This window comes from Marmota marmota, unplaced genomic scaffold (assembly GCF_001458135.2).
Source record: "Marmota marmota marmota unplaced genomic scaffold, marMar, whole genome shotgun sequence".
NCBI lineage: Eukaryota > Metazoa > Chordata > Mammalia > Rodentia > Sciuridae > Marmota > Marmota marmota.
Window position 1 is genome coordinate 7,576,919 of NW_025999961.1, and position 14,825 is coordinate 7,591,743.

The following is a 14,825-nucleotide window of genomic DNA, read 5'->3' on the forward strand; positions in this document are numbered from 1 at the left end:
GTGCAAAATCTTTGAAGATATTTAAAAAGAAATCAAACTGGCAATTTTGTCATGATACTACTTACTGGTGGCCTTCCACATCTTTTGGTCTCTGCCTTAGTGACCTGAAGGACCAATTTGAGAGGTACTTTCACGGGAAAGAACATTGACCTGGAACTTTCAATTCAGTCAGGACCCTGGCTAGGCAGAGGCATCCGGTAACCTTCATCCCTTTCATTTATTAATTCCATATCCAGCCGATGGTAATTTAATAAGAGTTGCCTATTATTATTTAATTTTTAATGAACACAGCACATCTGAGTTTCAAAATGTTAAATCCCAGTATTTGTTTCCACATTCCATGTCCTGCTGTATTAAGGAGATGTTTCTAGTAAAATCAATTAATTAACAGTCAATCACGAGGGTCCTGTCATTCTGAGTCTTGAGCAAACATGTGCCATGTAAACATGATTAATAAAACAACACCCTGGAGCCACGGAGGTCAATTGCTGCATCATGACATTAAAAATTGGACTGTGGCATGTCAACAACTTTAATTGAGTTAAGTGTTCCATGAAAAGAATGAAAGAAGTCAAAATGAGAAACAGGGTCCTTCATTATTTCCAAGATTGTTGATGCAGGAATTTTTTTTTTTTTCAAGTGGGGAATTTTGCATCTCTAAAAAAAACATCAAAGTGAGTGATCTCTCTGAAAAAGAATATTAAACACCTCCATCAATAGAAAGACTAAAACTTGATGTGATATTTATAGGATCTTCAGTATGCTTCCTCTTTTTAATTTTAAAAAGGGTAATAATAATAAATTCAACAAGAGAATTTCAGAAGGTATAATCACTTATAATAAATTCTAAAGGGAGATTTTTCCTTTTTTAAAGTACAGGCTATTCTGCTTTTTAGTAATCTGTTCCCAAACTTTTTTTTTTCCTAGGTTATCAGAAAAATGACTTTTTAGTGCTTAAAATAATTAACACATGTGCAAACAATAAAATCTATAGATCTTAAGTGTTCCAATTTGATCAGTTTTGACTATTGTATATTCTTCTATAAAAAAGAATGTCACTATATTAATTGAAATATGCCTGGCCCAGAAAGTACTGTGTGATCTTCCCTGTATGTAGAAAAAGTTCTTCTCATAGAAGATGAGATTGGAACAGTGATTCCCAGAGGCTGGGGAAGGCAGGAGGAGGAGGGAGGAGGAAAGGTATTTAGTGGGTACTTATGGTTAGATTGGAGAAAAATGTTCTGGCATTACACTGCATGGTACAATGACTATAGATGACTACTATAAACTGTAGACACTTGAATAAACTACAAAAAAGATTTTTGAATGTTTGGATCTAGAATAAAGAAGTGATATATTTAAAAATGCTTTTTAGTTGTTGATGGACCCCAAACCTTTATTGTATTGATTGACTAATTACTTGATTTTTATGTAATGCTGAGGGTCGACCCCAGTCCCTCTCATGTGCTAGGCAAGTGCTCTACCACTGAGCTGCACCTCCAGCCCAAGAAGTGATAAATTTTTGAGGAGAGGTATATGTTTACCTTGACTTGAATATGACACTATGATTATGTATATCTGATGTGTCTTTTAGAAATAAAAATTTTAAGAAGAAAGAATGTTTCACCATTCCAGAAGGTTTCCTCATGCCTTTTACAGTAATCTCCTTACTGCCAGGTACAACCCTGTTTTATTTCTATCACCAAAGATTAGCTTGACCTGTTCTAGAACTTCACAGTAATGGGATGATACAATGTGTATTCCACCCATTGTGCTTGGTCCATATCAATGCTTTTTCTCCTTTTTATTACTGATTAGTATTCCAGTGTGTGGATACAACACAATTTGCTTTTCAGTTTTCCTGTTGATGGACGTTTGGGTTGTTTCCAATTTTTGTCTCACATTTCGGGAAACTGTACTATTAAATTTCTTCTCATAGAAATGCACCTCTTATTCTACTGTTCTTCCACTTGGGCAACTAAAGTTGTTTTTTGGTTGTTTTGAAGAGACTGGATGATTTAAAATGAGTGATGGGGGAAAAACAAAAACAAAAACAAAAGCAAAACATGTTTGCTATTGATGAAGAATTTAGCTATTGCTCCTAACAACTGAGAACAGTCATGCTTTTCTAAAAAGAAACACAATTCATTAAAATGTTTATTGAACTAAAATACAAACATACTTGAAAATTTTTAAAGATGGTGTATAAGTTGCTATAGTTTATCAAAACAATAGGCATTTGTATAACACAAAATATTTATTCCATGCAATAAAATATCTCTAGTTTACTTAGAATTAAAAATTTCCTACTTATTGATGTATTTTAATTTTTTCTTATTCTAGAAATTTAAGGAAGCCAGAGTATTCAAAGATACAGATCTGTGTGAATATATTTTTAGCTATCAAGAAAAATCATGTTCTGAAATGCCATAATTATGTATAGAGCAATAACCTCTGTCCAAAGAACTATAATTACTTAGAACATAGTGGGCATACTGTTAGCATAATTTACTTTATTGTTCAAAATAGCCATAGAAATAGCCCTACATTAGATGATCGACAACTGCTTTGAAAGTCTCAAGAGATGGGCCCAAATATCAAATTAAGAAATGCCTTAACATATTTTTTAGCTTGTCATTTTGCTGCATCTAATTTTACTTCATGATTCTGATATGAAATCTAATGTCCCATTAATGATGAGTTCTTTTCTTTGCCCTTCTAAACTATTAGGTCTTCGTGAACAACATTTTTTTTTTTCATTCACCTGTGTCTTTGATTCCTAATAATCCAGCCCAATGGTCAGAACACAGTAAAAAATAAACATCGTAGGTTGATTGAATATCTATTTTTGCCATGTCCAGACATGATATTCGTCCTTTTTTGAAGACTAATCAAGACAATGAAAGGAACAACAAATATTTTCTTGATTTTTGGTAATTTATTTAAAATAATCTTTGTTATTCAGTTCTTAGTACATAGAAAGTCAGATTTTTGTTGCTTGCTTATGTGGCCTGTGTTTTCAATTTTACTACTCTGAAACAACTTTTAGCATTTGTTCCTCAAAGAAAATGGTTTCCACAGCTTTTTGCTCTTGAAACAATCTATACCAATGACACTTAAAATTGTTTCAGAACTGTAAGAATTCTGTAACTCTTGTCTCTACTTCCTTGGCTTTCAGCCATTTTCCAACCCACTTCAATCTGCTTCAGATCACAACACTCCACCAAGCGTGGCCAAATCCAGTAGATAATTCTTTCTCCTTATCTTACTGGGACGTGTAATGATGACACAGTTGGTCACTTTTCCCCTCCTACTTACATGCTCCCTTCCTGGCACTCTCCTGGTTTACCTTGTACTTGTGCTACACTTTCTCAGTCTTGATTTTGGTTCCTCTTTCCTAACATCCATCAAAATCTTACAGTGGTCCACCTGTGCCTTTTCTTCCTTCTCTGCCTTCTTCCTGGATGACTGCTCCAATCTCCATGGCTTTCCATTCCTTAGGTAGACAGATTCCCAATTACCCAATTCCAGCCCTGAGCTGTCTCTTGACTCTGTTCTTGTATATACAATTGCATACTTGACATTAGAGAACCAAAACAGAGAGAGATTGCAGAAGAGGTCTTTAAGACTTTGTCAGCTAGTGTGTGTTACCAGTCTTCTGCGGGAAATGGAACTTCATCTGTCTACTTGTTCAAACTATAGTTTCAGTGTGGACGCTAATTTCATCCTGCTCTTTCAATGCATCAGCAAATACTGTGGGTTCTGCTTTCAAAATACCTTGCATTTATCTGCTTCTTTCCACAATGCAGCTGTTGCCACCTTGCTGGGGGTTCCTCTATTTTTCTCCTGAATATAGCAATTGCTCCAAACTGGCCCCCATTCCTTCCTTTTCTTAAATTCATTCTCTACAGAGTGTCATGTAGAGTGAAGTCGTTAAAGTACATTTCATAAAACTGAGGTAGGATAGGAAGAATAAAGATAGATAGAAAGGAGACAAAGGGGGAGGGAAAAGACTATAGCTGTAAATCTAAAATCACCATGATCAGACTTACTCCCCAGACCTGCCTTTCCTCTAGGCCCATCACTCCCAAATTTCTGAGAAATCTACAAATCTTACAGTTACTGTAAACTCACCCATCTATAAAAATTGCCTCATTATGATTAAAACTTAAGTGCATTTTTAGTTTACACAATGATTTTTCAGATTAGATAAAACAAAAGGAGTTGTGTTCCAAGAAACCTATAACATGAGCACATTCCAAACATTATCTAGTTAGAAGAGACAACGTCAGCCTGAAGATCCATAAATGTCTTGTTATCCATGAACAAAGAACTAAGCTCACCAGGCTGATGTCCTTCCCATGCCCACCCCTCACAAAGTTTCTTTAAGAGTCTGAGATCTAAAGCACTTCTCACCCTTGAGATAGCCTTCAGTCTACTCCGAGAATACAGATCTTCATCTGTTCTAATACAACTCTTCCTCTCTTTGTTAAACCCGATTCATCTTTAAATTCTTTTCTGTGACACATTAACAGTCTGGAATATCTAAGAAGAGGACTCCTCTGCCTCTGGAGAGACGTTGAAGCTCCTTAAGGTTGGCAAAACCTTATCACACCATTTAAGGTCTCTCCATGATTTCCCAATGTGCTCAGAAAAGTCCAAACTTGTTATGTGGTCTGTAAAGCCATACAAAATCTGGCTTCATTTGTGTCTCTAATCTTAGATTTTGACAGTTACATCCATGGACATCTTCAGAATTTCTTAGAACTCGGTTTATGTCCTGTAGAATGGTCGTCTTGCCACAGAGAGTGTACAACGTAGTGCTTAAATGCCTGCTTTCTGTGACCATACCACTTACCCTCTGGGTGGTTCTGGTTCTTAATGCCTAAAATCACTGCCTTGTACTATGGAAAATGAAAGGAATAAAAGTTTCATCAACACACAATTAACTGTGAAGGTCTAGAAGAGTGTCCAGCCAACCAACGTGCTAAGAACTAGCTGTTGGATCCAGCTCTTGTAGAGCACTCACATCCTCTCTTTGCATAATTGCCCTTTCATCCTCCTGATCTCACCTTAAACATCACCATGCTTCAGAAAAGCCTCTCTCGAACATCTTGACTGAAAACTCTTCCTCCTTGTCATTTTCTGTATTTCATTCCTAATTCATGTCCCTTATAGGACTTACCACAATGTGCATTTACTTATTTACTTTTACTTACTTTCTCCTCTTCTTCCTCCTTCTCTCTCTCTGTTTCTCCCTCCCTCTTTCTCTCCTATTCTGTTGATTGCTAGAATATAAGTTCCCAGAAGACAAGAATCATACACCTAACTTAGCACACAGGTGCTTAATAGATACTTCTTAATTAATGAATGAAATTCTACTTATTAAGAGCACATATTCACCTCGCCATAATGGTAGTTATTGTCATTATACATGGTTGTCACCTTCTCTTGGTGGCATTTGTAACACCAGAGTAGCAATAAGTCAGGAGAGGAAAGTTCTCCATATATCCCAGATTGAGAGAACCTGCTTGATTTTTGCCTGGTTACAATGGATGAATCCCCCTGGGTGCCCATATCAACAGAATGAGGAAGTTCCTCGACATACTTCCACATACATGTATATGATGTCTATCTAGTTTTATAATTCTTCTGAATGAGTCCATATTTTTATTAGATAATTAGTTCTCAACTCCATTTGAGAAAACTTTTACTCAAATTTAAAAATATAATTAAGCAATTTTTTTGTACTTACTTGATTATCCAATGAGGAGAATTATATATGGAGAGATTAAAATAAATTACATGACGAAAGGCCATCACCTTATGTTTCCTATCATTTTCTTTTCTGTTTGCTTTTTATAGATTCTCAAATTTTAAGTCCAAATGAATAGGTGAATGGAAGGGTTTTCCAATTTACTCACTTTCTGAAGTGACTGGTAATTTGATCATAATTTTTATGATTCAAATGAAAAAGTAGCCAACTCCATATAAGATCACATCACATATTTATTCTGCAAATGGAGATATTTTTACTAGGTTAATTGTGTTCCCACTTCTTCTTCTTCTTCTTTTTTTAATGCTAGGGTTAAAACCTAGGGCCTTGCTGAACCCACAGACACAGCATGTTTTCTTTTTAAAAATAAATTTATTTCCATAAGAATAACACATATAGAGAAAAGTTCACAGATATTACATATTATGCATTGTGGTAAATTTACATAATGAATATACCTGTCTTCCAGACTCTGAGGTACAGTCTCACAGTTACTATACTTTGCTACTCTCTTCCCTCTCAGCTAGATAGCATCCTCTCCCTGCAAGTAAGCAGTCTTCTAAATTCTGATATCACAGAAAAGTTTTTCTCACTTTTGAATTTTATAAAACTAAAATTGTACACTATACGCTTTTTTATGTCTGTCTTCCTAGCTCAAAAGTTTTTATGAGAATAATCCATGCCATTGAATGTAGTAGTTATTTCTTTGAAATTGACTTGCATGTTTGCTTTTATAGATATTCTATAAGATGAGGGAATATTTTAGAGCATCTATAGATACACTATCATTATTGATTCTATTGTTGAACGTTTCTTTTAGTTTTCAGTGTTTGTGAATAGTGTTATTATGAATATCCATGTTCATCTCTTTCAAGGTAGGTAGGTTCTCATTTCTGAGTATATACTAGGGGTAGAATATAGAATGTCTGTATGTACAGCTTTCTAAAACATTGTCAAAAATATTTTAAATAGTTCCAAAAGCATTATACCCATTTGCCCCTCAATCAGCAACGTCAAAGTGTCTGTTGTTGTGTAAGAGTTTTTCACCAATACTCAGTATTGCAGCACTCTTAATTTTACGTATTCAGGCAAGGGATGTTTTAGAATCTATTGTTACTTTAATGAACACTTCCATGATAACTAAAGAGATCATGTCTTTTCACATATCCATTGAGTGTTTGTTATACTTGTTTGTGAAGTGTTTGCTTAAAATTTTGATCCTTTGTCTAATGAAATTCTTATTTTTTTGGTTGATTTTTTAGAAGTTCTACACATATACTGTATGTGAATTTTTTTTGAGAGAAATGTATTATAAATTTATTTCCTAATCATAGCTTATTTTTTGCTTTTCAATGGTTTCTTGATGAGAATAAATTATTACTTTTAATGTATTTTTGCTTATTTATCTTTTGGGTTTTGATTAATACTTTTCATGTCTTATTTAAGGTGTTTTGGCTACCTCAGAGTCATGAAAATGTTCTTTTATATTATCACTCACAATTTTGATATCTTTTTGATTGACCCTTTAATCCATCTGTAATTATTTTTGAATATGGCTTGAGGTTTACTTTTGATGATTTATAGTATACATATCTGTATATCTATATTCACCTATATGTAGTGGATATATTTACCTCTTTCTCTCTCATAAACATATTCTCTCTTTCTTTTTCTATCATCCATAGCCAGTTTACTTGAAAGCATTTATTTAGAAGATCATTCTAATTCCACTGATCTCTAGCCTCATTTTTACAAATCCAGGGTTTATATAGTTCAAGTAATTCCAGGAATATATTTTAAAGAGACAATATCAATCATTAACATTGGCAGTCACATTTAGCAGCTGCAGTAACAGTGATATTTTACCAGTAAATATTAAAATGTTAAACATTAAACCTTTCTTGTATCAAAGTGACAATCTGATGAAAGCTTTGAATTCTGTTCACAGAAAAATGCTCATTACACAAGCATTTCTAAACACAGCTTTATAAACAGGTTATAGCCTATGCATTCTGATTTATGAACTCCTGAGTTGTAATACCAATGAATAAGTGATGTCATTTGACTACATAACATGAAAATTGCAATGAAACCTTCATAGAGAAAAGAATGAATGGATTGAAGGAATGCTTTTTTTTTAAGCTCACATTTGTAGTTGGGAACAAAATACTTGGCTTTGTAGTATGAGCATGTTATACCTAAATTATGTGCATTCATTTTTCTCAACAAATGGATATTGAATTATGTTCTATGCAATGGGAACAAAAGAATGAATGTTGAGTTCAGTGTCTATTAAGAGAAACCATACTTCAAAGTGTAACATATCTTTTGTAATAAAATCACATAAGAAAAGTAAAAGTTTTTCCAAGAGCACATATGAATAACCTAAACTGATTTTTGAATATTAAGAATGGGTGGTGAGCCAGAGTCAGGGAAAATTTACTTACGGAAACTAAATTTGGTTGAAATCTGAATCCTGAATTACTGATCAAAGGTGTGGGTTAAAAACATTTCAAGCAGAGGCAGCATCAAGCACAATGTCACAAAGCAGGGAACAACATGGTCAGTTTGAGAAAACACCAGCTGGAGATGGTGGGATATTAAAAGCAAAGGAAGTGCACAGAAAGGTGGAGAGGAGCAGGATGGCCCCTCTCTGTCAGAATGTCAAGCAGTCAGTGTAAGGAGACAATGGTGCATGGCTTTGTGTCTTGTAGGAGAGACCATGAGAAACAGAGGGACATGGACAATATGGACAGGAGAGATTTTATAGGATTTGGTGATGGATTTGACAGATTGGGAGAGGAGGAGGGTGTTCCTAAGAACGGTTTCTGGTTTATGAAATTGAACAAATGGACAGAATTCACTGAGATAGAGAAGATTGTAAGATAAGAAAAAAAAAATGAACAAGATCTTTTTTTCCCCTCCTTGTGGTGGACAGGAGTAGGGTGCAGACAAAAAGCACAATTTCAACTTGAGATTTGTTGCATTTGAACTGATTTTAAATTATGTACGTGGTGAGGTTCAGCTGACAATATGTAGATTGTTGCAGAGATCAGAGAAATGGTCTAGCCAGAAGGTATACATTTGGAAGTTAGTGAAATTTAGATGGCATTTGAGGCCCAGTTTGGGACAGATTGCCAAGGGAGGCCCTGAAGGACATGCATTAAGAAAATGATCTTTATCTTTTCTGGTCCAAGCTGACTCTGTTTGAAATCAGCTGATTAAAAATACTTTTGCTTGAGAGCAAATATATAATGACCCTCTTGATCATTGATAATTTATCAAGATTGTTTAGTAGGCTTAAATCAGAGTAAAGAAATGATAATTTTTGAAGTATATTTTATCCAAACCACTATTAAGCAAAAATCTTCTTCCTTTTCTGAAACCAAAATTTACTAATTTTAAGAGAGCATAGAAACTATGGATTATTTCGATAGGAAGGAGTGTGTGTGTGCGTGTGTTTGTGTGTGTGTGTGTGTTGTGTGTGAGGGGGAGAGAGAATTAAATTGTGTGTTAAACATTTGAATGTATAGTTACGTCACCTTTAGCTTTTCTATGTCAATTATCATGAATTTATAAATATGACTTAATATTTAACACAGAAGCATAATACAAGACCTTCTGAATGAGGGAAATGAGTTCTGAGAAAGTGATCTTTGGACAAAAATATGCTTTTATTTGAGTTGTCATTGAAGCAGAGGTTCAGGACAAGAACACCCGGATATCTATGAGATGAGATTTCCAAATAACTCTGAAGATGCTAAGAATTAAACACGAGACTGCCTCACTGTTCTGCCTGAGGCTGGTCCTGCACCTTCCAGGGCCTGGCACGGGGCATCTCCCTCCTTGGGTAAGTGTTATTGCAGTATCTCTTGACCTTGGCACCGTGGACATTTTAGTTTTGATGATTTTTTCTTGTGTGCTGTCTCATGCATTGTGTCATGTTGATAACTGAAGGCACTCCTACCCTACTTATGATGACCCAAAATATTGCAGACATTTGCGGGACTGGATGGGGACATAAATGTCCCTAGTTGAGAACCACTTACTTAGAGAACAAACAAACATTTCCTTTCTGACAAATATTCGTTATTCTAAGTCTTTCTTGTCTTTCCTAACTATATCAGGGAGGATGGAAGTGTCTTAATCCCTGAACGCTATCGAGGAGGAACCTCTTGGTCACCCTGTGGCAAGAGGCAGAGGTCACAGGTCAAGTCAGGTGCTGATGGGCACATTTAGTGAGGAGCATTGAGACAGGGATGGAGGCGGTGGATTGTCTGTCAGCCAGCCGGGGTTCATCAGGGAACACATGCATGTCTATTTTATGTCTTCTAGGCTTAGTGAAAGAAGATTTTCATGGGACGACAGTGGGACCCTTGTGAGATCTCTTAGCAAATGGTCAGAGATCAACCCAGAGGTTAAGAGTTACCATTTAATTGACTCCTTTCTCTTTAGATCAAATCACTTACAAAGGACAGTCTGAAAAATAAGGGAGTGAATCTGCCATTTCATGAGCATGACATTTCCTTTGAAAACATAAAATTTAATGACCAAAAAAGAAAGTAGTTATGATTCTTCAGTTAGAATTTGCTTAAGTATGTGACTAGTAATGCTATGTGACATATTTCTATTCTGGCGAGTTCTATATGCTGAATATATCAACAGACATCTGCTGCATAACATTAAGCATTATACAGTACTCAGTAGAGTCTGTGGATCTTCAGCACCCCTGCTTTGTACTCACATACATCCTGTAGAGCTTATATTGAAGCAGCTACTGTACATGCCTGTAGGTTAAGGGTGGTTTCTTATAATAGCTCTCCTGGGAGGAAGAAAACAATATGTTCTTTGCCAGCATTTCTTCAGGTGTTTGTGACCATAGCTTAAATAAGCATCTTTGCATAGATCTAGAAAACACAGTCAGATTGTGTGCTGATATGACATGCTATAGGATGGCAGCCAAGTGGAAACATGTATTGTTATGACAATACTGGGATATAAAATCATGCTGGCTGCCAGCAGGAGTGGAAGTCTAGTGACCTAGATGAATTCAACCAGAAATCCATTAAATGATTTAATTTTTGGTTCATCCAGCTATTGATTATACTTACAGGGCTGAAGCAGGAACAGTTGCAATATCAACGGAGTCATTAAAGCCTGAGTAGAATTATTAAGGAGAATTAACAACTGTAGAAAGTGAATAGATGTCTGATATGAAGGGACTGGAACAACTAGAACTATAATTTTCTGACAAGGCTGATTTATTCCCTGTGCAATAAAAAAAGTATCTGCAGATTGTTCATGTCAAAACATCAGCATAGAACAGGTGTCTCAACATCTGAATGCATTGTGATGTTCAACATTTTTTGCCTTTTGAAAAAAAACTAAAAACAAGTAAACAATAGGTTCATGTATAGAAGACTGTGATATCTTTCATGCTACAAAGTCTGGCAGGGTAAAAATACAGCATGAAATAGGAATGACAATATGCAGCTATTGCAAAGTTCACATTCACATTAAGAATATGAAATGTAGCAGAACGTTTTCCAGGTGAGCCCAACTGTGTCAGATTATTTGTATAGTAGCAGGGAAACATGTTTTTTTTTTTTTCAGTGCTGTTCTATAAGCAAGCTGTAACTCTAGCTTTAAAACAAATTCTGTAAGCAAACAAAGTTCAAGCCCTTTATTTTAGAAAATGAAATAATAGGATAATAAAAGATTCTCATCACAGTATAAAGCATGGAGGGTAGAGAAGGGTAGGCTAGAATTCCATGGAAATCATTTTACAGATTCACAAAAGAAGTCTTAAAATATTCACAGGACTCTTAGTTTTTACCTTTCTGTTATTTTCACTAAGAATACAACACAGGGAGAAACCAATTCTTTGGGTATTGTGGGAACTGTACTGTTATTAGGTCTCATGTGCAGAGAAAGAAGGGTAGAAAATATGTTCATGTGATTATTATGGTGTTTTTTTACCAGAATTCTGAGATAGGAAAATCAGCTGTCTTTGACTTTCAGCTATAATTAGAGAAAAAGTAGAATCTAGTCACCTATAAGCCACTAAACTATGACAAAGCGCTCATTTGTGAGCATGGCACTTATCAAATTTGATCCAAAAATAGAAGAGAAGATTTTTATAATCAACTATTTCCACCTTTTAAAAATTTACAAATGATACTTTTAGTCACTAGAAATTAAAGCTCAGTAAACAATTTGGAAGTTCAACTCAAACTTCTTGGCCAGCACAGCACCTGCCTTGCTTCTGCAGGCAGAAATAACCCTGGTCTCTAGTGACAGGTACTTTCTGGTCCAAACCTTTCAATTTGCCTTGGTCATATTCCAATGTCTGAATATCAGTAACACTGACAGCAATAATAATACACTAGTCACAGCCATAGACCATGGGAGACTCCTTTCCTTTCTGGAGACTATAAATTTTTCATCTCATCAATTATTTCTCCAAAGAAAAGTCAATACATTTATAGAAACAATTAAATGAAAGGTTTTTAGTTTGGAAAGTAAAGAGCAAGACTGGCTATGTGTAGTGATTAAGAATTACAGTAATTAAGGTTGAAGAGAGATTTTCTGGATTCAGACCATGATTTGCTGCTCACAAATCCTAATGTCATGGGAAATGTGTTTCTCCTTTCTGTCCCCCTGTTGGTGTTGTTTTTGGTACAATGATGGTCATGATTCCATCCAATTCTATGGGTTGCTGTGAGGATTAAATACATTTCTCCTCTGGTATGTGCTTATCAGGTGCCAGTCATTATTATTTGCTTTTAATATATGTTATGTCACTGGATCACATGTTTAGACATATTGGAGAGTCCTGGATTAGAAATTCCTGGATGGAAACATAGTGAGAAGTTATGATTCCTCTTTTCTTTTGAACCAAAAAATTATACAAAGAATAAGAGAAAAAAAAACTAAGATGTGTTGAGGTTTCTACTTGCCAGACATTTTGACATGTACCATTCCAATGAATCCTCACATAAAAGCCCTGATGAAGATTTTATCATCATGTATAGATGGGAAGAACCAAAGGGGGAAAGATATGTTATTAAAATATACTCATGGCAGCAGAAGAGTTTGAATACAAATATGCTGAGCAAAGGTTTTTTCCCACCCCATTACCAGTGCACACTTTCTATGCTTCATGGCTCTGCAATGTGCCTGTCATCTTGGAATATCCCCCTCTCCAGAAACAGCCTTCCAGTCACAGAGCTGCTCCAGCAGGGTTAGCTCCAGGCAGTAGGAATCCATTGCCTCTGGGTGAGGAAATTTATAGACGTGACTTAAGCGGAGTTGCTTCCCCTCTTACCTACTTCATTGCAGGCCGCCAGACATATCTTATGGTATACCTGACAGCTGTTTGATGAACTGAAGTCAATCTAGACTTCAGAACTCAGGCAATGGTTTATTCAGAAGTTCATTATCTATTTCAAAGTTGTGAGAGCTTGAAAAGTCTTATGAGGTCGTAAAATCCATCTTGGAAAAGATAACAGGGCATGACTTGGTTAGTTTAAGGAACATGCAAATAGATGGGCTTGGAAAATGAGTTGTAAGTGAGCTCTGGTCTGATTGCTTCGAGGTGGTTCCTTTCTATACGTGATGGTTAAGTTGTTGTTCACTGGTATGGATTAAGGAATATCTGAAAACCTGGTCAAACATTGTTTCCAGAGGAGTTTAGTTTGGGACTCTGAGTGGGGGATATCCACTCTCAGTGTGGGCAGGCACTGTTCCTGGCTGCTTAGGGAATCTCTCTTAGAATCTACAGTGCATTACTAATATAAATACTACACATTTAAGGAGTGGCAGAGTTGGGACTGGAGAGAAGTATAGCAAGGGTGAGTGTGTCTCTCTCTAGGAGTTGAGAAACATTCTTTCTTCTCTGTTCGTTGGGCATTAAAACTACAGACACCCCTAGGTTTGGACCCTGGGACTTGCACCAGAAGCTACCCCAGGTTTCAGGCCTTTGGCCCCTTGGATTGAAAGTGATACCATCAGATTTCCTTGCTCTAAAACCTTTAGTATTGGGACGAACCACACTACCAGTGTCCCAGAGTCTCTAGCTTGCAGATGATCTGTCATGGGTGAGTGGGCCTCTATGAAGAGGTGAGCCAGTTCCTCTAATAAATGTCCGCTCATACACACACACACACACACACACACACACCATATTACTTCCTATTGGTCTTGTCTTTCTGTAGAACCCTGACTAATATACCATGCTATGTTGAAAAAGGTTCTGAGGCTGCATTCAAACACAGAAAGATTGCTGTCATTAGTTAGCAATGTCCTGCATGGCCATGGGAAAGGGGATTGGTATCATTCAAGCCATTTATTTGTCATCCTTGGGCTAGAAGCAGTAATACAATTTTCAGTCAGTTTGAATGTGGCATTTATCATCCACGAATTAATTTTACAAATCCTCCTGGCTGCTTAGGTGGGCTTCTTTCCCCACTAATCTTTATTCACTCCTCCTGAAGATGTGTGCTTTCTTGAAATAAGAACTATTCTTTGGTCAAGTAGCTTCATTATTCTGCCAAAAGCAATAAAAACTAGTTTCTGAGAAGAAACACCCACACAGCATTATTTTTATTTTAATGTTTTTGAGAATATTGGGAATTTCTCTTAGAATCTACAGTGCATTACTAATATAAATATCACATATTTAAGGAGTGGCAGTAAATTATAAAAACATAACAACAAGGAACATTTTAATATTTAGACCTTGGATTTGAAGAATGAGTCAATATTTCTATATTAGGCGACATAATCCTTTGAATATAGAATTGTATAAAACTCAGTTTTGCAATCAAATTCCCTCAAATTTGTGTTTTATTTTAGTTTCACTGTTCATGGATCATTTCCAAGGAAAATTAAATGATAGAAAGATTAATGGTATGAGGAGTTTTTAAGGATTTTATTTCTGCATTGACTGATATGCACTTAATCTTGAATGATATTGATCCATATTTAATAGATAAGTGGGTAGATTCTTTCTCAGAATATCTCAGATTGAGTATTAGCAATTTTAAAA